Source organism: Heterocephalus glaber, unplaced genomic scaffold, assembly GCF_053883595.1.
Source record: "Heterocephalus glaber isolate CG9 unplaced genomic scaffold, H.glaber_assembly_v1.0 deba00000621, whole genome shotgun sequence".
Taxonomy (NCBI): Eukaryota; Metazoa; Chordata; class Mammalia; order Rodentia; family Bathyergidae; genus Heterocephalus; species Heterocephalus glaber.
This window is the reverse complement of record NW_028258153.1, coordinates 3,910,713-3,935,629: the sequence shown is the minus strand read 5'-3', so window position 1 is coordinate 3,935,629 and position 24,917 is coordinate 3,910,713. Positions and strand designations below refer to the sequence as shown.

At 36.1% G+C, this 24,917-nt stretch overlaps 1 long non-coding RNA gene and 1 pseudogene across 1 annotated transcript in view; one reads left to right on the top strand and one right to left on the bottom strand.

Moving 5' to 3' along the window:
• The window catches only part of LOC147829327 (uncharacterized), a 30,452-nt gene extending 7,114 nt beyond the window's left edge, over positions 1-23,338 (bottom strand). The window contains exon 1 of the long non-coding RNA XR_015449124.1: positions 23,291-23,338. This is a non-coding gene — a long non-coding RNA (uncharacterized LOC147829327). The remainder of the gene's footprint in view (positions 1-23,290) is intronic.
• On the top strand, positions 1,418-5,780 carry LOC101696955 (nibrin pseudogene; annotated as a pseudogene).
• Positions 23,339-24,917: the final 1,579 nt, after the last annotated feature.

Sequence of the window (24,917 nt, the reverse complement as noted above, 5' to 3'; positions counted from 1 at the left end):
CAACGCTGAGATTCTACCTCACTCCAGAAAGAATGGCTGCTATCATGCAATCAACCAATAACAAATGCTGGCAGGGCTGTGGGGGAAAGGGGAACCTTGCTGCACTGCTGGTGGGAGTGTAGACTGGTGCAACCACTGTGGAAATCAGTATGGAGATACCTCAAAGAACTAGGACTGGAAGTCCCATTTGACCCTGCTATTCTACTGCTGGGGATCTTCCTCAAAGAATTAAAAGAATCATACCACAGTGATATATGTGCACTCATGTTCATAGCAGCACAGTTTGTGATAGCTAAAACTTGGAAACAGCCCAAATGCCCATCAACTGGAGACTGGATAAAGAAAATGTGGTTTTTTAATAAAATAGTACTACTCAGCCATTAAAAATGAGAAATTAGAGACATTTATAGCTAAATGGATGTACATTGAGGTGATACTCTTAAGTGAAATAAATAGAGCACACATGTTTAAATACCGAATAGTTTCTCTAGTGTGAGAAACTGAAAGTGTAAATAAGAACTGAAAGGTATAATAGACAATGTGAAATAGGAAGAAAAGGGGCAAAGGGGAAGGGGAAGTAGGAGGGGTAGGGGAAAGGAAAGAAAGGAATGGAATTAATATGAGAAAATGAAAAAATGGAACCAAAGTCTTTGTAAATAAGGAGGGATGGAGGGGTTGAAGGGAGGGCAGGGGAATGGGAAAAAAATAAGAACCAAGAGAGATTATGTAAAGGTGCAAATTTCCAATGATGAATGTCATTATATTGTATACCTAAAATGTACCAATAAAATTAATTTTAAAAAATTGAAATCATAGTTTATATATTGTATTGAAATCTACTTTTTCCAATGCCATTAAAATCTTGAGTATATAAAAATTAGGCTACATGGTACTCTGCCATAAGAATTGCATCAATCAGCATTGTAGGTTGAAAACCATAGAAACTGACTCTGACTTCTTTAAACAAAGAGGAATTTATTAAAATAATATTTTTTCATATATTATTGAGAAGGCTGGAGATCCAGGCTCAGAAAATGACGTGAACAATGGAAGATATAGAAGGAGTCTAGTAAGGAGATGGCTACTTCTATCTTTAATTCTGAATGCTGTAGCTTCCACCCCAGCACTGGAATTACTGCTGACCCAGAAACTTGATGCTGCTTCCATCATTACTTTTTGCCTCCAGACAGAATTTCCTACCATCTGTGTGTATTTGTGTAATGGGTTCCAGCACAAATTCTAGGGCCGATGAATCTGATTGGCTGAGCCCAAGTCAAATGCTGGCATCCTATCAAAAAGGAAATCTGGGTATCTGAGTGCTGTGGGTTGGACTCCCCTGAATTCATGTGTTGGATCCATAGCACCTGGTTCCTCAGAGCATGACTCATTTGGATGTAGCACCTTTAAATAAACTAAAATGAAATCATTAAGGTGGACCCTGATCCAAAGTGATTGTTGTCCTCATCCGAAGAGGAAATTTGGGGACAGTAAGTAAAGAAGGAAGGCCATATAAGGAGCCAGAGAAAAGCAAATCTACAGAAGTTCCTCTTTCAGCCATTCCACGTAAAAACTCAAGGTGACACAAACATCTAGTGTATGTAAGCAGATAACTTATAAATTAGACATAACTTTAAAAGTTAATTCTTATTACAGACTCCAAATTAGAATCACATTGGGGAACTTTTAAAAATACCACTGCCAGGGCCCCACCTCCAAAGAAACAGATTTCATCATTCTGAGGTGGTCTTTAAGCACCATTATTTTTTGAATTTCTCAAGTAAGTTTTACATATAGCCAAGATTAAAAACCATTGTTTTTCAAACAATTTGAGAGAGACATCAGAAAATTATCTTTCAAAACTAGGAAAAATAATATTAATAACTTGTGAATAAGTAGAAAGATATACTATGTTCACGAATTTAAAAATCATTATCTAAATGGTAGTAATTTTCTCCATACTGATTTGTAGAGTCAATGGAATCCTAATCAAAAGCCCACCAAAATTGCCCATAGGTCTTGAAAAGCTCATTCTAAGATTTTTATGCAAAAGGTTAAAAATAAGGAGGTACTCATGCATGCTCAATAAGTACTCATAATAAAGTGGGGAAAATATTCCTTTCCACTAAATACTTTTATTAATAAACTATAAAAATTTAAATGACATTGTGAGAAACAGAAGATAATTGGCAAATGGAATAGAGTATACAAAACAGAATTTGTAAATGAACACATCACTGATATGCAATAGAGGTGGAGTGGCAGATTGCTGAGGATAAATAGTAGAAATTTTGGTATCTATATGTAAATATTCAAACAAGTTTTAAAACACTTCCATGTCACAAAATACACAAAAATCCAACTCTAAGTGGTGAAGAACATGAATTTTAACAATTTTAGGAAGAAATATATGTGATCTTACATAATGAAAAGGTTTCTTAAATGGGGTATTAAAAAGCACTATTCATAAAAGTAAAAATTTAATCATCCTGCAAAATAAACATATTTAAAATTGACAAAAAGTATGAATGTTTTTAGAAGAGCAAATTCATATGTCCAACAATATGGAAAGATGTTAAATCCTAACTGTAACCTATAAAATGTATATCAAGATCAAAATTAAAAGTGATATTTGATTAACAAAGAAATGTGATGATTTAAGGTATTAATGGAAATATACACTTATTTAGTGATTTTGGATGAAAAAATAGCATCATATTTTTTTCCTTTGTCTTGGGACTACAATTTTATTTTATTTATTTATTTTTTTTTTGGTACCAGGGATCGAACTCAGGTCCTTCCACTTGTGAGGCAGGTGGCAGAACCACTAAGCCAAATCCCCAGCCCTGCAATTTTATTTCTTGATAAAGAATAAAGAAATTTTTCTAGATGTGTTTTCAGATAAATGCACAACAGTCAGGGCTGGGGATTTAGCTCAGTGGTGCCGCACCTGCCTTGCTTGCAAGGTCCTGAGTTCGATCCTCGATACCACAAGAAAAAAAAAAACTGTCTTCATAATAAAAATGTTTATGATAGCAGAATCCTACCAACAATTCAAAAACACCTATTACTGGAAAACATATAAAGAAATTGTGATATTATCACAGTGGAATATTATGCAACAGTGAACATTAAATAGTAACTGCTTGTCACAAAAGGCATAAATTAGCATTTTGACTAAAAAACACAAAGACTACATAAAGTATGATATCTTTTAATAAACTATAAAAGCAGAGATAAGCAACATGCTGCTACATACACAAATCTATAATCAAACTAAGTATTTAAAGAAAAGGAATGACCAATACAACTGTCAAACAGTAGATACTTAGTGGGTAGGTAAGGAGACAACATATAGGTTGATGGCAAGTATTGGTAATATTTAGTTCTCATCTAAAAAAATTCATTATTTTTTTAATTACATAAAGAAAACAAGAAAGCTGTGTAGCAACAATTGCTTATGACCAAAGATTATAATTAATCCAATTTGTGGTCCTATCAGAATTAAGAAAAAGGAGAAGCGAGACCCGTGTGGAAGCTGCTACCTGTCACAGAACTGGCTCGAGGAGAACCATGTAGACTTTTGAGTGGTGTTAAGTATGTTGTTGGAAGGAAGAACTGTGCCATTTTAACTGACAATGATCAGCCCATCAATCAAAATCATGCTGTGTTAAATGCTAACTTTTCTGTAACTAACTTGCAAACAGGTGAAATTCCTACTTTAACAATAAAAGATAATTGTAAGTATGGTACCTTTGTTAATGAGGAAAAAACACAGAATGGTCTTTCTCAAACTTTGAAGACAGGGGATAGAGTTACCTTTGGAGTGTATGAAAGTAAATTCAGAGTAGAATATGAGCCTTTGGTTGTGTGCTCCTCTTGTTTAGATGTCTCTGGAAAAACTGCTTTAAGTCAAGCTATATTACAACTTGGAGGATTTACAGTAAACAACTGGACAGAAGAATGTACTCACCTTGTTATGGTTTCAGTTAAAGTTACCATTAAAACAATATGTGCACTCATTTGTGAACATCCGATTGTAAAGCCAGAATATTTTACTGAATTTGTTAAAAAAGTTCAGTCCGAGAAACAGCCTCCACAAATTGAAAGTTTTTACCCACTTGTTGATGAATCAGCCATTGGAAGTAAAAATATTGATCTGTCAGGATGACAGGAAAGAAAACAAATCTTCAAAGGGAAAACATTTGTATTTTTAAATGTCAAATAGCATAAGAAATTAAATTCAGCAGTTGTTTTTGGAGGTGGAGAAACTAGGTTGATAACCAAAGAAAATGAAGAAGAAGGTAGTTTTTTTTCAGCTCCTGGAACTTGTGTTGTTGACATAGGAATAACAAATACACAGATCTTAATTCCCAACTCCTAGAAAAAATGGATTCACTCAATTATGGATATACTCCAAAGGCAGGGTAGTAGACCTCTTCCTGAAGCAGAAATTGGATTGGCAGTTGCTTTCATGACTACAGAGAATTATTGTGATCCTCAGGGCCAGCCCAGCATGGGATTAAAGACAAAGACTCCAGGGCCAAGCCTTTCACAAGACTGGTAAGTCAGTGGAAAACTCATGTCAAGTGCTCCTGAGAACACTGCAACATATGGAGCTGACACAGAATCAGACCAGGCACATACATGTATGTATTCTAGTGAAAAGCCAAAAGAAATAAAAATCTCCAAAACAGAACAAAAATGTGGATCATCTTCACAAGAAATACCCATTATAAAAGAAGCCCCCAAAACAGCTCCCATAATAACATAGCATCAAATACTCTGGTTAGGGCAAATATCCAAAACTATCAGCTTTCACCAACTAAATTCCCAAGTGTAAATAAAAATAGAGATCACACTTCTCAGCAACACACAAATACTATTAGAAACCACTTTCAGCCATCTCCCAAAAAGAGGGAAAGGGATGAAGAAAACTAAGAAATCTCTTCATCCAAATCAGCAAGAATAGAAATGTCTTGTTCTCCTTTAAAACAAACACAACCTGCTATTACCTCACTATGGAAAAACAAAGAGCAAAATCTATCTCAGAATGAACCTATGGACACAAAATCAGAAAACTTATTTACAGATGAAGATTTAAAATCCAGTGTGAAAAACTCTGACAGTAAATCTGTTTCTACAGAAAGTCTAAGATCAAAAAAAAAGAAAAGACATTGATTTGGCCATAGAAGATGAACTATTGGAGAAGTTATTCAAGAACACAAGACCAGAGTTAGAAATTGAAGTGAAAGTTGAAAAACAAGAAGATGTCCACATTAGAAAAAAGCCAAGATTGGACATAGAAACAAATAACAATCTTGATGATAAAATAACATCAGAAAGTGACAAAATACCTCAAGAAAGTGAAGTTGGGAAGAAATGTGAGCTCAAGAAAGAATCACTGTGGTCAACTAAAGAAATACCTAATAATGATGAACTTCAGGACAGCAGTGAGATGCTTCCAAAAAAGTTCTTAATGACTGAATTTAGATCAGTGGTGGTTAATAACTCCACTTACAGAAATCTGTGTGGGATAAATAATGATCATGGTCATCAACTAAAGAATTTCAAGAAATTCAAAAAGGTCACCTTTCCTGGAGCAGGTAAACTTCCGCACATCATTGGAGGATCTGATCTAATAGCTCATCATGCTCCACAGAATGAAGAGTTAAGAGGACTGGTTGAGACAGGAAATGGAGGTACAAAAGCAATATGCAAAAGAAGAGTCTCTTGCGGATGATCTTTTTAGGTATAATCCTAATGTTAAAAGGAGAAGATAATTGAGAACTTTAAAAAGAAATTATGAGCCTTTGCCTACCTCACAAGTGCAAGGTCCTGAGTTCGATCCTTGGTACCAAAAAAAAAAAAAAAAGGAAATTATGAAAACAAGCTTCCCAGCAAGCATCTCAGGCTGAGATACATGAATACAGTGTATGGAAGAGATTTAAGTTTTTGTGGCCCAAATTTGTTAAATAAAACGCACAAAACTCTAAAAAAAAAAAAAAAGATAAGAAAAAAATTAATCCAGTACATTTTTTAATGCTGCTTTTAGATCTTAGCAACAACTGAGATGAATTAAAAGCAATAGCCAGTTTTATTTTTGCAATTCTTGGGATTAAGAAAGACAGTCATAAAAACTACTATCTAGAATATATTTTAAAAACTTTTAAAAATCAGACCCCCAAAATATAAAGACCCAATTCAAAAATGGGCATCTGAAATGAACAGACATTTCTCAAATAAGTAAAAGCAACAAGTAAACATACGAAAAAATGTTCAGTGTCACTGGTCATTCGAGAGATGCAGATGAAAATGACCTTAAGATTCTACCTCACCCCAGAAAGAATGGCTGCTGTCATGAAATCAACCAATAACAAACTCTGGTGGGGTTGCGGGGAGAAAGGAACCCTTCTCCATTGTTGGTGGGAGTGCAGACTGGCGCAACCACTGTGGAAATCAAAATGGAGATACTTCAAAAAACTAGGTTAGAAGTCCCACTTAACCCAGCTATTCCTCTGCTAGGTATCTTCCCAAAAGAATTAAAAGAATCATACCACAATGATATATGCTCACCCATAAGCCTATAGAGCGGCACAGTTTGTAATAGCTAAAGCTTGGAAACAGCCCAAGTGCCCATCAACTGGAGACTGGATAAAGAAGATGTGGTTTTTTTATAAAGTGGAGTACTGCTCAGCCATAAAGATTGAGAAATTAGAGACATTTATAGCTAAATGGATGCATATTGAGGCCATACTCTACAGTGAAATAAATAGGACACACATGTGTAAATACCGAATAGTTTCTCTGGTGTGAGAAACTGAAAGTGTAAATAAGGATCAACATGTATAATTGATAATGTGAAATAGGAAGAAAAGGTCTAAAGGGGAAGGGGAAGTGGGAGGAGTAGGGGGAAAAAAGAAGGGAAGAAAAAAATATGAGTAAAGGAAAAAATGGAAACAAAGTCTTTGTAAATAAGAAGGGGTGCAGGGGTTGAAGGGAGGTCAGGGAAATGGGGAAAAAATAAGAACCAAGAGAGATTACATAAAGGTACAAGTTGCCAGTGATGAATGAGACTGTATTGTATACCTAAAATGTTCCAATAAACTTAATGAAAAAAAAGTTTGGCCACATCTGTGCTGTTCAATAGGAGATATATTTACACACTGCTTTAGTCACCATTTCAATGCTTTTGGTCACAAGTGACGGAACATATAACACACAATATTGTGAGAGTGTAACAGACCTAAAGTTCTCACAATTTGAAAATTCCAGATTCTGTCTCCACATTTCTGAGATTCTTTCAGCAACACCTTTCTCCTTTTGTTGAACCAGCCGCACACTCAGCTGTTCTTTTGCTTCATGGCTCAAAAGTTAGCCACGTTTTTCTTAGCACATGTTTGCAGTGCATGATGATTACATTTATGGTGGGGAGTTGTACATATACATAACCCATCTTAACTCTTTCTTTGTCCTCTTCCCTTCCCAGTCCTCCCTGCTCACTCCAACTCTTGTTCCAGGTCCCATTTTCAAAAGCTTTATTTTCATTTTCTTCTCCAATTTTCTCTTGTTAAATCTCTTCCCTACCTTCCTCCCTTGCTCTTCCATCTCCCTTCCCATTTGAAAAAGATATCCCTACTAATACTTTCTTTTATTTTGCTCTTTATTTATATTTTGAGTTTCTCCTATAAGGAACACTGCAATATTTAAATTTGTGTCTCTGATTTATTTCACTTAACATTGTGGTCTCAAAGTGTACCCATTAGTCTACAAATGTCTCAGCTTTATTCTCTTTATGGCAGAGTAGTACTCCACTGTCTATAAGTACCACACTTTCTTTATCCATTCCTCTGTTGAGGGCCATATAGACTGCTTCCAAGATTTAGCTATTATAAACTGTCCTGCTATAAACATGAGTATGCATGTATGACTATAATATTATATCTTTAATTCTCAGGAAGATATCTGGAAGAGGGTTAGTTGGGTCAAATAAAATTTTTATTTCTAGTTTCTTATGGTTTAAAGAGACATAGGCAATACCATTCAAAAGAAAGAGTTCTCAAATCAACAATTAAAGTTTCAGCCTTAAAATACAAATACTACATACAAATTCTGGTACACATGGCCACACTTAAACCAATCACTCTGGCAAGAGCAGCCGCATTATACTGATTTGCTTCTATCTCTTGAGTCAGAGTTGGATGAAAGGCAGTATTTCCATAGACTCTGGCCCAGTAGGGTCCTGTCAGGAAAGTGGAAAGAGCTGGACGTGGTGGCACATGCCTGTCATCCAAGCTACTTGGGATGCAGAACAGGAAGACTACAAATCTGAGAGCATATTTTAAAATACTAAAATAAAAAACATTTGTGGAGGAAAGTTTTCATACATAGATAGCATTTATTCTTCATTCTTTGGTCTCTTTTATTAACATCACATAATCCTGATATCTGGCTTTTTAGAATTTAATATTTTGGAAATGTGAATTTGAGTATAAAAACCAGCATTTCAGGGGCAGGGATTTAGCTCAGTATTGCACCGCCTGCCTCACAAGTGCAAGGTCTTGAGTTCGATCCCTGGTACCAAAAGAAAAAAAAACCCAGCATTTCAAGTGAGCAAAAAAAATAATTATGCAATTTACTTTCACTAGCTAAATGCAATAGAATTGGAAAAAACTTCTTTTATTTAACATGCTTTGTTATTAACTAACTTTTAAACTATGGGATGAAGCACACAGTGCTTAAGGAGGCAAGTCATTAGCCTCACAGATGAGTTCATAATGAAAAACTCTGAAAATGGAAAAGGAAACAAGGAACCCAACACACTTAAATTTCAGACGTCAGTGAAATTTCTCCCATCAAAAATTATTTCTCATTACTTGATTCCTCAGCAGCTAATGGTTGCTATCTGCCTTAAATTTGGACAAATTGTAACTATTCATACAAACGACCACGTTCACAAATGCCACTTCGGTGGAAATCAATGGTCCGTCCCCAGATGATTAATGCAGCCATGTGACTGTGCAACTTGCCTGGCTCAAGTGGTTCTTGTTAAAGGGTAATTTCTGTTGCTTTGATATCATAAAATCATAGTGAATCATTTTCAAGGGACTTGTTGTTATCAAAATACACAGGCATTGAAAGTAGGAATGAAATGTCATCAAAGGTGAAAATCTCTACACAAAGTTTGTGTTTTTATTCTGCATTATAGCAGAACCCTGCATGGTCACTGTGGTAGGCACCATAACAGCACCCAAAGGCATCCATGTCCTAATCTCTGGAGCCTAGGGACATGTTTCCTCCCAGGGCAAATGAGACTCCATGGCTGAGATTAAATTAAGGGACTTGAGCTGGGGAGTTTATTATTATTGTGACACTTGCTTTTTGTTCCTTTTCCAAATGTTCAATTCCTATCTTAGAAAAGATAGGAGTCTCTTTATGGGATTTACCATTTTGAATATTCTTTATTTCCCAGTCAACTGAGATTGATCACAATTAACTTTGGAATGTTATTTGTTTAATTCCTCCTGAGCTTAGATCTTGACTCTTGTCATTGTAAACAGTGGTCCATAACTCTCTTGTAAGATAAAAGAGACTTCTATAAAGCATCGTCAATTAGCAAAAGAAGAAGAACCACATTTCTGACCTATGACCTTTACTGATTTTCCATAGAGAGAGAGAGAGAGAGAGAGAGAGAGAGAGAGAGAGAGAGAGAGCAGGCCTGAAATTACAACCAAGTTACTCTGTAAAACCTGCTCCTGCCTGATGCTGTAAAGTGGCATTACCCAGGGGGACAGCTACTGACAGGTGGCACCTGTTGAGCAGAAGAGTGGGAGGCTGATCTTGCCCACAATACCCACTGTGTATGCCTTGTTGTTGCCATGTACTTGAAGACTGTACCCCATCACCTTGACTCTGGTTCATTTCTGCAATACCCACCCACCTGCAAGGCTTGCCCCATAGTGACATCCAGGCCAAGTCTCATTCTAGTTACGCTCTGTCTAGCTTTCCTTCTAGAAAACGTAAGCAGAAGGACACAGGTGTTTTGCCCACATCCGCATAATGTAAACTGTGTATGTATGTGGTAATTTTCAGGAGTCCATCTACTTGAGGCAATGTGCAACTCTAATATGTACAGCCTGGAGACAGCTTCTGTATACTTAGATTCTGTATGAGCTATTGCCTGCCTGTTATATGTTCTATATGTGTGTATTGCACTAAACATGCATGCTGTGTGAATATTGTCTCCATATCCTAGGATACAGAAAGTTGGGAAATACAGTGACCACAAGAAGTCTCAGAACTTTCTTTAGGGAGAGAGAAAATATATATTCTGGCTATTTTGTCAGCCTACTTAGTCACCTGTACCATGGAAGAAATGATACTCCTGTACCATGGAAGAAATGATACTCCTGTCCAAATATGATCCTGTCCATGAAAACCTGAATTATTTTCCACAGTAAAAAAATAATATTAATAGTTTTTCTCATTATATAAATAAGATAGTACCTTTGTAAACAATTCACATAATATATAAATTAAAAGATATTAATTTTTTTGAATCACAGAATCCCACACTGTTATATAAACACCAAGAACAGTTTTCTATATACACAGGGATACATGAAAGTTTATATAAAAGGGTAGATGAGTTACTAATATTTTTGTTATGAATACACTTATTTGCAATTCACTTTGTTGTGTTGCTATTTTGACTTCCTATTCCCCCCTCTCTGATTTTTACCTTTCCCCGAGAACATATAGTCACTAGCGTCAAATGTATACATGAATATATATTTATATTTATACACTTTTGACATTTTTGTATGGGGGGACTAAAAGTAGGGATTCAGAGGAAGTTCGACCTTTTCTCTAAAAAGTGTTCCAATCAGTTTTCAAGTAGCTAAATTTGGTCAGATGTCTATTATTGATTGGAGGAGGAAAGTTTCTCTGCCTGGAGAAGTACAATTTGTGAGATGGGTGTGGCTTTGAGGTAGAGAGGAAACAGGAAGTCTTCAAGGTGAAGGAAGAGAGTTTGAAAAGTGGTCCTATGCCAGGGCCTAGCAGGATGGACAGGTCAGGACACACAGCCAACGAGAACTTCTCTCCCTGTTCATAGGGACAACAAGGTGCTAGGGAGGCAGTCACAGCTGGTATTAATATCGCTGCCTGTTGTGTTGTAATTCTTTCTTATCATCTACAGTTCTGTTAAAAGGTGTCATACTATGATCAGCCATATGATGTTAGAGGAAAGAAGGACTAAGCCACCCATAAAATAAGGAAATGTAGAAGAACCAGCAAAAATGGAAAAGTAGCCGTGCTGAATCTAAAGATGGAATGGAAACAGGAAATGAGAGTGAAGAAACAGCCCTAGAGAATCCCCGGGGATTTGGGAAGCAGGTGGCACTGTAGAGTATCGAATGGGAATGATGCTTTATGTAAATTACAAGAAAATGTAAATAAGAGACTACGACTTGATAAATGCATAGGCAACTTAGATGGTAAGTTTTTCTTTCTTTTCTGGTACCAGGGCTCGAACTCAGCACCTTGCACTTGCGAGGCAGGCACAGTGCCACTGAGCTAAATCCCTGGCCCAGATCATAACTTTTTAATATAAGTTTTATAAATAAGACTATCAAGTCACTGAAGATGTATTTCATTATATTCTCATCAAATGCATATGTAAACTTTTGGTTTTCTTTTTAATCATATTTAGAACAAAAACAGAATTTTTTTTCTTTTTACTTTGTCAATTTGGTAGGTTAAATATCACCCTGACAGAATAAATTTCTAGTTCTTTAGCTCTTGAGGTTGAAAACATTTTTGTATTTGGTTATTAAAAATTTCTTCTCCTGTGAACTCAGCATAATATTAAATTAAATTATTGGGTAATAACTACCTTGTCCAGTGATCTCCCTATAAAAATACTCTGCATTTTTAACTGGTCATTTCATAACTGTAAAAGTGATTTTTGGTTTTTGGTTTTTGGTTTTCCATATGGCGGATTGAGCCCAGGGCTGTCTCACTGACTTACATACCCAACACTGACCCCCTTAAAATATTTTTTATTTTGAAATAAGGTCTTATTAAGTCTCTACGTTGGCGGGCTGAAACTTATGATCCTGCCGCCTCAGTTTCCCTGGGTATTGGGGTTACAGATGTGTTCTACCATACTTGGCTGTGAAGTAATATTTTTTAAAGAAGAATCAAATCCATGTTATAGAATGAGAACTGGATTTATTTTACTACACAGCTAACTTAAGCATGCTTATCTATAGCAAACAATATTTTTTTAAAAAGCAGTAAACTTTCAGTTAGCTTCGTGAGTATATGCTGGAAAGCTGAAAACCCTAAGATCAATGTGATCAAAGTGAATTATGTGTGTCCTAGTCAAATCAAGGTTTTTTGCTAATACTTTCATGTTCTGCCCCTTTTGGGTTGTACGTTACAGGTAGGAATGAGAGCAATCGGACTGTTCTCCAATTGTTAGGAAAAATGTCTCCTAGTTATAGTTTGGTCCAAAACACAGGTCAAAAATAAATAAATAAATAAATAATAAATAAGAGAGAGACAGACCCAATGCAGTTATCTCCACATAAGAATATCCTGTTTTTTAACTTGCCATCTGCAACGGCTATAAGCTTGAAGCCCATGAACCTTCCCATAGAATACTGACTATTCTCCTTGTATTCTGCATGGATTAGTTATCTTGGGTTCTCTAATCAAATACTGCAAATGGTGATCTAAATAATAGACAGTGAATTGTCAATATGGAGACTGAAATCTAAGCTTGAGGTGCTGACAGGGTTGGTCTCTGGGGAAGCCGTCCTTCTTGGCTTCCTGATGACCACCTGTTCACTGTGTGCTCACAGGGTCTCTGCAACATTTCCAGTGTTCATTTATCTTTTCAAAGATGTCAATTCAAGTTGATGAGAACCTCAGCCTTAGGACCTCATTAACCTGAACTGCAAGTCCTATCCCCAAATAGAGTGCCATTGGGAGCTACGGTTTCAACATAGGAATTTCAGTGGGACACAAAACCATCTATGTAGAGGAGCTCGAGTTTTACTGTTTAGCTCACATCTGGTAATGTGTAGGCTATGCTAAAGTAGCAGTATGTAATGCAAAGGGGCACAGAGTGGGCTTCCATTATTTCTATTATGACACAGAAGTGACATTTCTGGTTTCAAGTGAGAGGAAATTCCAAGCAGAAAACAACCAATGAAATAAATAACATACAATTCTATATTGGGCCATAATATTAGAATCAATAGCTAAGCATGACATAAAGATTGAAAGTTATTGAGAAAAATCGTATTAAAATTTTGTCAGGAGTGGTGGAACAGGCCTGTAATCCTAGCACTCCAGAAGCTGGAGCAGGAGGATTGCTGGGAGTTTGAGGCCAGCCAGGACTTCATAGTGAGTTCAAGGCCAGTCTGGACTACATAGCAAGACCCTTTCTCAAAAAACCAACTATATTAAAAATCTATTCTCATGTTCCAAAGTCAAGTATTTTATTTAACATTAAGATTTCAAATTTAAATTGCCTTAAAAGAATCAGGCTAGATTAATACATCAGTGCATAAGGAAAAGCAACCATTCAAAAACATTCCACTTAAGTTTTACCTTTATTTTTCTGGATATTAGTGAGGATCTGCTCCTTCCTCCTCTTTTCATTAATGAGTTACAGACTTCCAGCTCCAAGGCAGCTTTGAAGTTAGTATCACCCTAAGACTACTGACCCCCGTCCCAGAGATATCTCCTGAAATCCTCCTAGAGAATGGTGCCCTGGGCTTTGAGCTGCGTAATCACTCCCTGACAGGAAGAATACACTCAGGGCCAAGCAACCAGCTGGGCACTTAACACCTCATTCAGTGCAGCCAAGCACCACCAACTGTTTCAGGATTGAAGAAAGGATGAAGAAAGAGGCCCCTTGTCTGATAGGGAGCAGGTCTCACCAGATGACCCTCACTTACAAGCATCAGGGTAATGTATAGCAACAAGCAGAGACATAAAAACAGGCAGGAGCTGACTTCGTATGCACACATGTGTGTGTGTGTGCATGCACACTCAAGAGTTACATATTTTCTTGTACATCTGCCTTTATTTTCCCCTCTGAATACATTTACCAGCTCATAGGGTGCTTGTACAAAAAGAAGCACCAACCAACAAACTTCTTGTTATCAGTGAGACTTCTTTCAAAGTTGAAGGCTCCATTTACTTTACTATTTAAAATAAGAATCCATGTAATATCTCTAAGACATCTAAGTTCTTTCCACAAAGGTCTTGTATGTTATCTTTTGTTTATGAACTTTCAAAATCTCTAGACAATTCCAGAGCCTTTGAGTTATGTTTCTCAACAGGACTCTACCTGCTGCCAAAAGAAAGACTGAATTGTTAAGTCTTGGCCTGAGAAACTTGATTCTTACACATAGTTTCAGGGACGTTTATCTAATCTGCAACAGTATTAGTGTTATGGTTTGCATTTAGATGTCTTCCCCCAAGGCCTCATGCAATCATAGGTGGGTTTTTTTCAGAGGTGGCTGAATCTAGAGTGTGTGATTGATTAAAGGTGTAATGCTAGGCCAGAGGCCACTAGGATTAAGGACTAGTGCTACTGGCCCTAAGCAGTCTGAATAAGATAAAGGAGGCAGAAAGAGGGTGTTAAGGTTCTCTCCTTGCTTTTGCTACCTTGTGGGTGCCATGAACTGTTTCTCCTCTGTGACGCCCCTCTGCCGTGTGCCACCCTGCCTTGGAGCCAGCCAACTATGGACTGAAACCTCTATGAACAGTAAGCTAAAGAAATGTTTCCTCCTTTAACTTTGGGTGTCAGGTATTTTGTCTCAGCAACAACAAAAGTAACTAAGACAATTAGGGACATAGATTCCTATAGAATTTGTAAAGCAAATTTCTTTGTGGTCTTTTGAAAAGCCATTAATAGATAAGATAATATATCTTTTAATCTTGATTAAGACTGCCAAGGAATTTATTATGTTTCTACCTCAAGATGTTGGTTTTGATGATGTAGGATTTGTTTTGCTATCACAATTGGCACAGAGAAATGACTCATTTTAGAGATATCCTGGGACCATGATATTCAGGACAGAGGTGGTCCGAGCCCAAGGACTTGCTATCTGCCCACAACTCTCCTGTCCACGTGTGAAATGTTACAGTTTACCTAGGGGAGTTGAGAACCTTTCTCCAAAACAAATTCTGCTTTGGAGGTGTCCTACTTTTTAACTTCATCATTGCACCTGGCATAATAAGCTTCCGGCTTAGTGTTGCTTAGCTCTTCACAGGCTTTCTGTCCACTCCAGGGGACTGTTTATAAGGGGAGAATCATCACTGGGGACTGGTCAATTTTTATTGATTACTCCCTGTAAACTATTTTTCCTCCATTTATGATGATTAGGGATCCAAAGAGACCCTGCCTTTCTTGACCATTGAGAAACCTAAACTGCAGTGTTAAGAAAGCAGATGAATTAAGAGGTAGACTACAGAATATTTAGGGAAGTGAAATTACTTTAATACTGCTAAGTAGATGCAAGTTATTATACGTCTGTCAAAATCCATAGAATTTGCAACACCAAGAGTGAGCCCTAATGTAAACCATGAACCTTCGTGATAATAATGCCTCAATGAAACTTCTCCCCTTGTAACAAAGGTTCTCCTGGGACTGATGGTAGAGAGTCTGTGCAGCATGCGGGGAGGAGGTAGGGATGGGAACATAAGTGTGCTCAGTTGTGTTGTGAACCTAAAACTGCTCTAAAGTATGACATGTATCGAAGAAAAAAAGCAGGTGTAATATGGGAAATTCTTTTTTCTTTGTCCCCAGTTCTTGGCACATAGCTCCTAAAGATATTGGAATTTCTGGAATAATTGGAGATCTACTCTGTTTTATAAAGAGTCTACTTTTTTATCAACTCAGCAAAAAGATATAACAATTGTCAGTATGCATGCACCCAACATTGGAGCACCTAAATATATACAGCAAATATTAATAGAGCTCAGGAAAGAGATGAACGGCAATACAATAATAGCAAGAGACTACAACACTCCAATTTCACAGTGGATAGATCATCTAGACAGAAAATCAATAAGGAAATATCAGACAAACTACACTCTAGACCAAATAGACCTCGCAGATAAATATACACAAAACATTCCATCCAATTGCTGTAGAAAACACATTCTTCTCAGCAGTACATAGCATGTTCTACAAAACAAATCATATGTTAGAACAAAACTCTTAAAAATTTAAGAAGACTGAAATCTTATCAAACATCTTCTCTAACAGCAATAGCAAAAAACTAGAAGTCAATATCAAGAGAGACTTGGGAAAATTCACAAATATATGAAATTTAAAGAACATACTCCTGAATAACCAAAAGGTTATGAGAAATTAAAAGGGAAACTGAAAAATACCTGCAAAAAACAAATATGAAAATACATGATACCAAAATTTAAGAGATGGAACAAAAATAGTTTTAAAAGGGAAGTTTATATCTCAAAGTTTTATATCTTAAAGCACAACATCACAGAGAAAGAGGGAGGGAGGGAGAGAGAGAGAGGGAGAAAGAGAGAGAAATATATATATATATACATATAATATACCACATTAATAAAATAAAAGACAAACACTATATGTTCATTTTAATAGACACAAAACAAGTATTGGACAAAATTTGACATAGTTTTATGATAAAAAGTTCATTAAATTAGGTTTGAAAGGGCATATCTCAATTCAGTAAAGGCCATGTATGACAAACACATGCCTAGTATAACACTCAATGGGAAAAAGTTAATAGCTTTCCTTTTAAGATCCAGAGCAACACGTCTGCCCATTCTTTTTTTTTATTTATATATTTCTTGGTACATTTTAGGTATACAATTCATTTACATTTATCACTGGATGTTTGTACCTGAACATGATGTATCTTAGTTCTTATTTTTTCTCCCCTTACCTGTGCACCCTTCACCCCCTCTACCCTTCCCTATTTACACAGGCTTTGATTCCATTTTTTTTCTTTCTCATAATTTTTCCTTTCCCTTCTCCCCTTTCCCCTTCTAGTTTGCCCATTCTTGACACTTTTATTCAACAAAATCCTGGAAGTCCTAGCCAGAGTGATTAGTAAGAGAAACAAAGGAAAGACATCTGAATTTGAAAAGAAGTTAAATTGCCCCTGCTTGAAGATGCTATGATCTTAAATTTTAAAAACTCCCTAAAGTGTCCACCAAAAATTGTGTTAGAACTGATGAGTGAATTCAGTAAAATTGCAGGATACAAAATCAAGATACAAACTATGCCTCTGTGAACATGGGCGCACATATATCATTGTGGTATGATTCTTTTAATTCTTTGGGGAAGACACCCAGCAGGGGAATAGCTGGGTCAAATGGGACCTCTAGTCCTTGTTCTTTGAGGTATCTTCATACTGATGTCTACAGTGATTGCACCAGTCTACACTCCCACCAGCAGTGGAGCGGGGTTCCTCTTTCCCCACAGCCCCACCAGCATTTGTTATTGGTTGATTTCATGATATCAGCCATTCCTTCTGGAGTGAGGTAGAATCTCACCATTGTTTATTTGCTGTTTCTACTTCTTTGTCTGAGAAATGTCTGTTCCTTTCATATGCCCATTTTTGGATCAGGTCTTTAAATTTGGGAGGTCTGATTTTTTAAGTTCTTTATAGATTCTAGGTAGTAGACCTCTGTCTGAGGAACAGCTTTTAAAATTTTTTTTCCACATAAAATGTACCAATAAAATTAATGGAAAAAATCAAGATACAAAAGTTAATAAAATTTCTGTACATTAACAGGGACCTACCTTTTAAAAACTTCAAGAAAATCAATCCACTTACAATAACTATAAACATAAATCAAATACTTAGGAATATATTTAGCCACACTGGCTAAATCTTTTTTAACCCTGGTGTTAATCTTTCCTATTACTTCTGGGGTTTCTGTTTCATTTCTTTCTGCTCCAAGCTTTATATTTCTTCCTTCTTATTAACACCAACCTTACTTTGTTTTTGTTTATCCTAGCTCCTTTAGATGTAACATCAGGTTATGTTTTGAGATCTCTCTCTCTCCCTCTCTCTCTGTCTCGTTCATGTTTCGATAGCAATAAACTTCCCTCTTAATGACTAATTCTGATAAAAAAAATTGGAGAAGATACAAATAAATGGGAAGATATCCTGCGTTCATACATTTAAATAATATTGTTAAATTGCCTGTCTACCATATATAATCACTGTCAAAATGCCAAAGGCACTTTTCACACACACACACACACACACACACACACTCACACTCTTACACTAAAAATGTTTAAATTCTAAAATTTGTGTGAAAATGCAAGAGACCACCAATAGGCAAAGCAATTTTTAGCAAAAATAAAGAAGGTAGACCATTATACTATCTACTTTCAATTATACAACAAATCTATATTAAGCAAAACAGCATGTTACTGGCAATAAATAAATAAATAGGCTGAGAGTCCAGAAATAAATCTGCACATTTATAGCCAGCTAATTTTCAATAAATGTGCCACAAATATATGATGGAGAGTGGACAATCTTTTCAAGTAAATTGTGTTGGGAAAACTGGATATTCATCCTCAGAAGAAAGAAATTAAAACTTTTATTTATGCTATATATAAGAATCATTCCAAGATGGATTAAAGAGTTAAATGTAAGAAAGAAAACTGTAAAACCACTAGAAGAAAATGTAAGTAGAAAGCTATGTAATGTTCATCTAATCAATGACATACTTAGATATACCAATAGCATAAGAAACAAAAACAAAAATAGAGATTTTGTGAAACTAAAAACCTTCTGCATAGCAAAGGAAATAAACAAATAAAGTGAAAAGGGTACCTACAAACTTAGAGAAAATATTTTCAAACAATATATTTGGTAAGGATTAAAATCCAGAATATTTAAGGGATTCAAAACATTCAGCAATAAGAATACAAAGAAGCTGATTTTTAAATGGGCACAAGATCATATTATATATTTCAAAAGAAAAGACATTCAAATGGTCAATAGGTATAGGAAAAGATGTTCAATCTTAGAAATCATCAGGGAAATGAAAATTAAACCACAATGACAGTTTATATTGCACCTTTTAGAAATGGATATTATCAAAATACAAAAGATAAGTGTTGGGGATGATGAGAAGAAAAGGGAACTCTGATACACTGTTGGTGGGAATGTATATCAGTACTATGTACTATGGAGGTTCCTCAAAAATTGAAAAATTAAATTACTAGATAATGCAGTAATTCCACTATTGAATATTTACCCAAAATATGAACTCAGTGTTGAAGAGATATCTTCACTCTCGTGTTTATTGTAACATTGTTCACACTTGTCAAGATATGGAATCACAGTAAGGGTCCATTAACGGATAAATGGAGAAAGAAAATGCATCATACGTATATACACAATGGAAACTATCCAGCCATTAAAAATGAGAAAGGCAGCCTGTCATTTGCAGCAATGTGAATAAACTTTGAAGATTTTATATTAAGTGAAATAAGCCAGACACGGAAAGGCAAATACTGAAGGATCTCACTCACATGAAATCTAAAGTTTATCTCATAGAAGTTGTGAGTAAAATGATGGGATCAGAGGAAGTAAGAGCCAAAGGAGGTGGGTGTGAAGCCAAAATGTTGGTCAAAGGGTACAAGCTTTCAGTTAAGTGGGGGAATAAGATTAAGAGATTTATTGCACTGATTGCAGTTAATAACAATAAATTGTATTCTTGAAATGTGCCACAGTTCCAATGCTGAGATTTTCAATGTTCTTACCACAAAAATGACAATTTTGTAAGCCAATGCATTTATTGATTAACTAGATTTAGCCATTCCATAATGTGTGTGAATATATAAATGTGTATTTCAAACCATTAAGTTGTACAGAATAAATACATTCAATTTTTCTTGTCAAATTTGAAAATAATCAAATGAGTGCTCCCATTTGGTCACTTCTGAGTTTACACTAATGAGATATCCTGGAGAGATCTGACCATCAGAAAAACAAAGTGGCTAAAAGACTGAAAATTTCAACCCCACTTACTGAGCCTATGGGGAGGAAGAAGGGCTCAATATTGAATTTTAAAATCAGTGAAATTCAGAAAAATTCCCTGTTGGTGAACACACTGAGACACTGAGTCCAGGTACACAGTCAGAACTGAGTTAAATTACAGGACATTCACCGAGGGCTAGAGTATTTGGGAATCTCATTAAATGTGAATACTATTGCAAACTGCTTGGATAATGTAAAATGTAACATATGCATTAAAGATAATACTAAATTTATTGGATTCAATTTTAGTGCATCAAAGATGTATAAATTAGAAAGTCCTCTCGTGTTCTCTGAATAATTCTAAGTCAAGATGAAGAGAAAACGTCAAATCAACATGGTAACAACATAAAAATGTCATCTTCGTTGAGTCCAACCTAGCCTTTCACAGGTTCTCACTTCCAGGGCAGACAGAAAGCTCTGTTGTCTTGTTGATAACTGAGAGAATACGTAGGTCATAGCTTGAGCAGTATTTAATGCTTTCTCTAGCAGTACTTAGACTTATATTTTATTTGTGCATAGCACTGTTCATTTATAAGCACTTCTATATTCATTATATCATTTGATCTTGCTTATTTACCAATACTTTCTCCTGCATTGAATGACATCAAACAAATTCAGAATTTTAGGTGGAACTCAAAAAGAAATATGTTGCTCTTTCAGGTGTTAGCTTGTCAGGGTAGCACATATGCATAAGTGTACAAGCTGTGTGGTCCCATTCATTCCTCTAAATTCCTGCTGGCCTTTACAAAGCTGAAATTGTAATTTAAGAGGTGCATCGCATGACCTCAGAATATATTTCAAGCTCTATGTCCTCCTGTATCTTTAGCCTGAAATGGAGAGAAAATATTCCCTAGTGTTCCCTCTTGTTATGACTTAAAAGTATATTCAAAAAGATGTTCTTAGGTAATCATTGGTGAAAGTCATTATTGTCAGAGACAGTTATGGCAAAAAAGAAATGTTCCTGATGATTCCAAAAACTTCTAAAGGGAGTGGGAAAAGAGAGGGTCATTCTTAGATTACCAAAAAATAAAATACCATGCTTCTAAGACTTATTCAGTAAAAATGAAATCTAAATAACTGTATAATATCTGCACATGGAAAGAAAAGTATGGCTAATTTTTCTTCCTTTGCACTGAGAGGAATCACTAAAAATAGTGGCATGCTGGAGATGTGGGAGATATTGATAAGAACTCTCACCAAGCGATGGAATCCATTTCATCAGATATCCAAGACAAGATTTTGTAAACTGAAAATTTTGCTCATAAAAATTTTTTATTCATCTTCAATTGAGCAGAGAGTCAAAGGAATCTAAAAGTTCTCAGCCAGTCACAGGGTCCCTTTATAACCCCATCACTCCTTGGGACACCTAAGAACTCACATATACTATAATAGATTGGACTAAGTGAACAAGCAAATTACTGTGAATTTATTCAAATCATTGACATTGTATGTAATAGGAAAAAGCTCTATCGCTTTAGTTATAATTATCATGTAAGTACTCAACAAAGTGATCAAATCCATTCCTCTGTATTAAAAAAGAATTCTACAGCTCCAGACCCATAGGGAAGCTACAGAAGTGTAAAGAAAAGAATTGCAATGTCAAGATCGAACTCTCGTTCTCAGTCGCATCTGGCCTCAGGGAGCTAAGTTGAGCTTCTCTTCTGAATGACTGGAGCAGAAAGGGGGTGGGGTATCATGAAATCCTGAATCTGGAGTCATTTGGGGTTCAAATCCCAACTCTGCTATTCTTTACCTCAAATGCCTAATGTAAAATATGGTGAATTTAGATAAATATGAAATAACACTAGCTTACAAAGTACTAACCAATGGAACACTATACATATGTTCATGCAGTTGTGCTCAAGAATGAGCCAACCATTAAAACCAAGCCTGACCGAGAGTCAAGAGGTGACAGGAAGGACAATGACAAAAATTTCATCCATTCATGCACACCTCAAAGATTGACCAAGTGCCTATATGTGCCAGGATCCATGCTAGGAAGAAGATGACCTCAAATAAGTGGAACCGAATCCTTGTTTTTAAGATGCTCATCATGGTATGGAATGTGGCCTATCACACAATGAGCTTTTTATGTTGTTGATAAGTCATCTGTGCAAAGATTTGGAAAATGCTATGTTAGAAATATCAGTTCTTTGATATATCAGGCACTGTACTGTGGTTTTATATATATATTAACTCCTTTAATTTGTCAGACTATCCCATGAGGTAGTTGCTCTTAGTACCTCTCATTTTACAGGGACAAGCAGACACAGTGAACTTAAGGATCTGGTTCCAGGTTACAGGGTAGAGTTTCAGTACTCTGAATTTTGAGTTTCTTAGATGATTGAATAAAAATATTTCCCACTGTTTTTGACTGTGGATTTTTTTTTCTCTACTGAAACATTTCATGGGTGGGGGGAGTCTTAAGGAAATATCTAAGAAATGGTTATGAAATAATGTAAAGGGAAAGAATAAAACTTTATTTCCAACTCTATCTTGCTGTATATTACCAACCACATTGCACACTTGGTTTATTTCATTCATTCGGAGAAATTAAAAGCCCTAAGAAAAATGTCCACTGCCTAGCTTTGTGCTCTGTTGTTACACTATCACTGCTAATAGGGCTGGGAATTCACATGTTAAATTGACAGAGCGCCTAGGTATAGAAGTCAAAGCTGGCTTTCTGAACGCCTCGTCATAACAGCGTCATGGAGACTGAGATCGTTATTGAGCCATAACTTCGTAGAGCAGAAGAAATCTGACAAGTCGTTTTCATAACAAGATCAAAGAGATTATGACAGATGGTGAAAATACAGGCTTATTTTTCAAGTTGCTAATTTGTCTTGCTCCTTCCCAGAGAATTTGCTTATGGAAGCAGCCCTTCAACAGAAGGAGTTTAGCAACTGGCTGAGGATGCCCTGCTCAGTGGAATGGGTTGACCTTGTGAGCCAATGGGGCTTTTTTCCATTTGCAAGTGACAAGGTGCAAAGGGGAAAGGAATTATTTTTTATTTATTTGCAACTTGAGTTTCTAGCAACACAATCACAGATCATTGTGAGTTTTTTTAAATACGGTAGAATATAATAGGAAATAATGTATCACTGGAATGAACCTACAGAATAATATTTAAATGTGAATGTTCATTAAAACTCAAAATGTAAATATCTTTTAAAAATCAATGACAAAATGGTCAAATTGCTCATTACCTGATCAAACTTCTGCAGCTCCTTTGGTGTCTCATGTGCCCTTAGCACACATCTTAATTAAGATAAACTTCATAATAGTGCACTATGACTCATGTAGTCTCTTTTCTGTACTACAGTTTACTAGAGGTCAAATTTGAGAAGGTTTTTTAGAAAGCATTCCAAATGCATTAGATAGTTCCAAGAATTATAGAACCACAATAATAATTGATATTCATAGATCCTCTACTGTTCACAAAACACGGATGTGAGGAGACTGAGAATGTTGATGATAAGCAGACTCAAGACTTCCTGGGTGCAATTTTTAGCCACATAGAGGACTTAGAGCACTTAGACATCAGTAGTACATAGGACAGAGGATAGGAGAAGGCATGGGGCAGCCATCTGGGATTTGTGACCAGAAATGTATAGTAGGAATATTAAACGATCGTGTGTAATTTTCCTGAAAAACATTTGCCTCAATCCAAGCCTGGAGTGCAAAGGAGTGTTAAAGCCTGAGTAGGGACTTTTCCATGAGCATCAGCAAGAGAGGAATAACTGCAAGGGAATTATATTTTCAAGGGGGCAAGGTAGTTACAGACAATAGACTCTAATGGGGGAGGAAAACCAAATGAAAATACAGATGAGAAGCCTGAGAGCAAGACAGTGGCAGGTTTAAAGGAAGGAGGTCCTAGGAGGTCAAGGCTATGACCTTGGCAGTCATAAGTGAGTGGAGGATTGGACCACTGACACTTGGAAAAATAATCTCAACTGCTTTTCATACGGCCAAAAATTTATTATCATCATTTTATAGATTGGAGAATCAATCTCAGAAGATTTCAAAGCCATGTCCAAAACCATAGACTAAATAACAATTGAAATCAAAACTGAAGCCCAGTTCTTCCCAAAGCAAGCCCAGGACAACTCTCAACTCGAGAATAAGAATAATTTTTTGAAAAAAAAAAAAAAAGGTTGTGTAATATCTTCACACTACATTTAGTCCACGACCCTCAAAAACCTGCCTTGTCTGAGAGAGGTCATAAAAGGAAAGGAAAAGCAAACGGCATGTTTCAAATAAAATACTAAATGGTAAAACAGCATGAATTAAAATTGTATCTTTTTACAAATAGTTCCCCACCTAACTGGGGAAGATACAGATTGGAGAGGTAAGACTTTAAAAATTATTTCAGTGCATTATCAGGTGTTTACTGTTCAGTTTTATATCCTACCTCCATGTGAGCTGAAAGGTTGAACAGCGTAGGTAGACAGCTACCTATTAAACTCATAGTTACGAGATGTTAAAGCCTTTCTCATGTGTCATTTTGAGTCTCCCTTTAGGGTCCTAAGTTCAAACTTTGCTCCTTAAAGCTACTGGGGATCCTTGTGAATACATTGGAGAGCTGTAGGATCAGAACACATGTGTTACCTTCATCTATTCAAACAGATGATGACCATTATGAAAGTGTTTTCTCTGAAAGAAAACAAGGTTTACTTTTATTTAATGTCTTGGGCAAGCAAGAAAACTTTAGGTAAACAGTTTCATTTCATTCCTATTCAGATTGTAAATTCTGCCCAACTGGACAGATACTGGGGAGTAAATATCACAAGTACAACACACAAATACACCTGCCAAGTTTTACAACTCATGCAA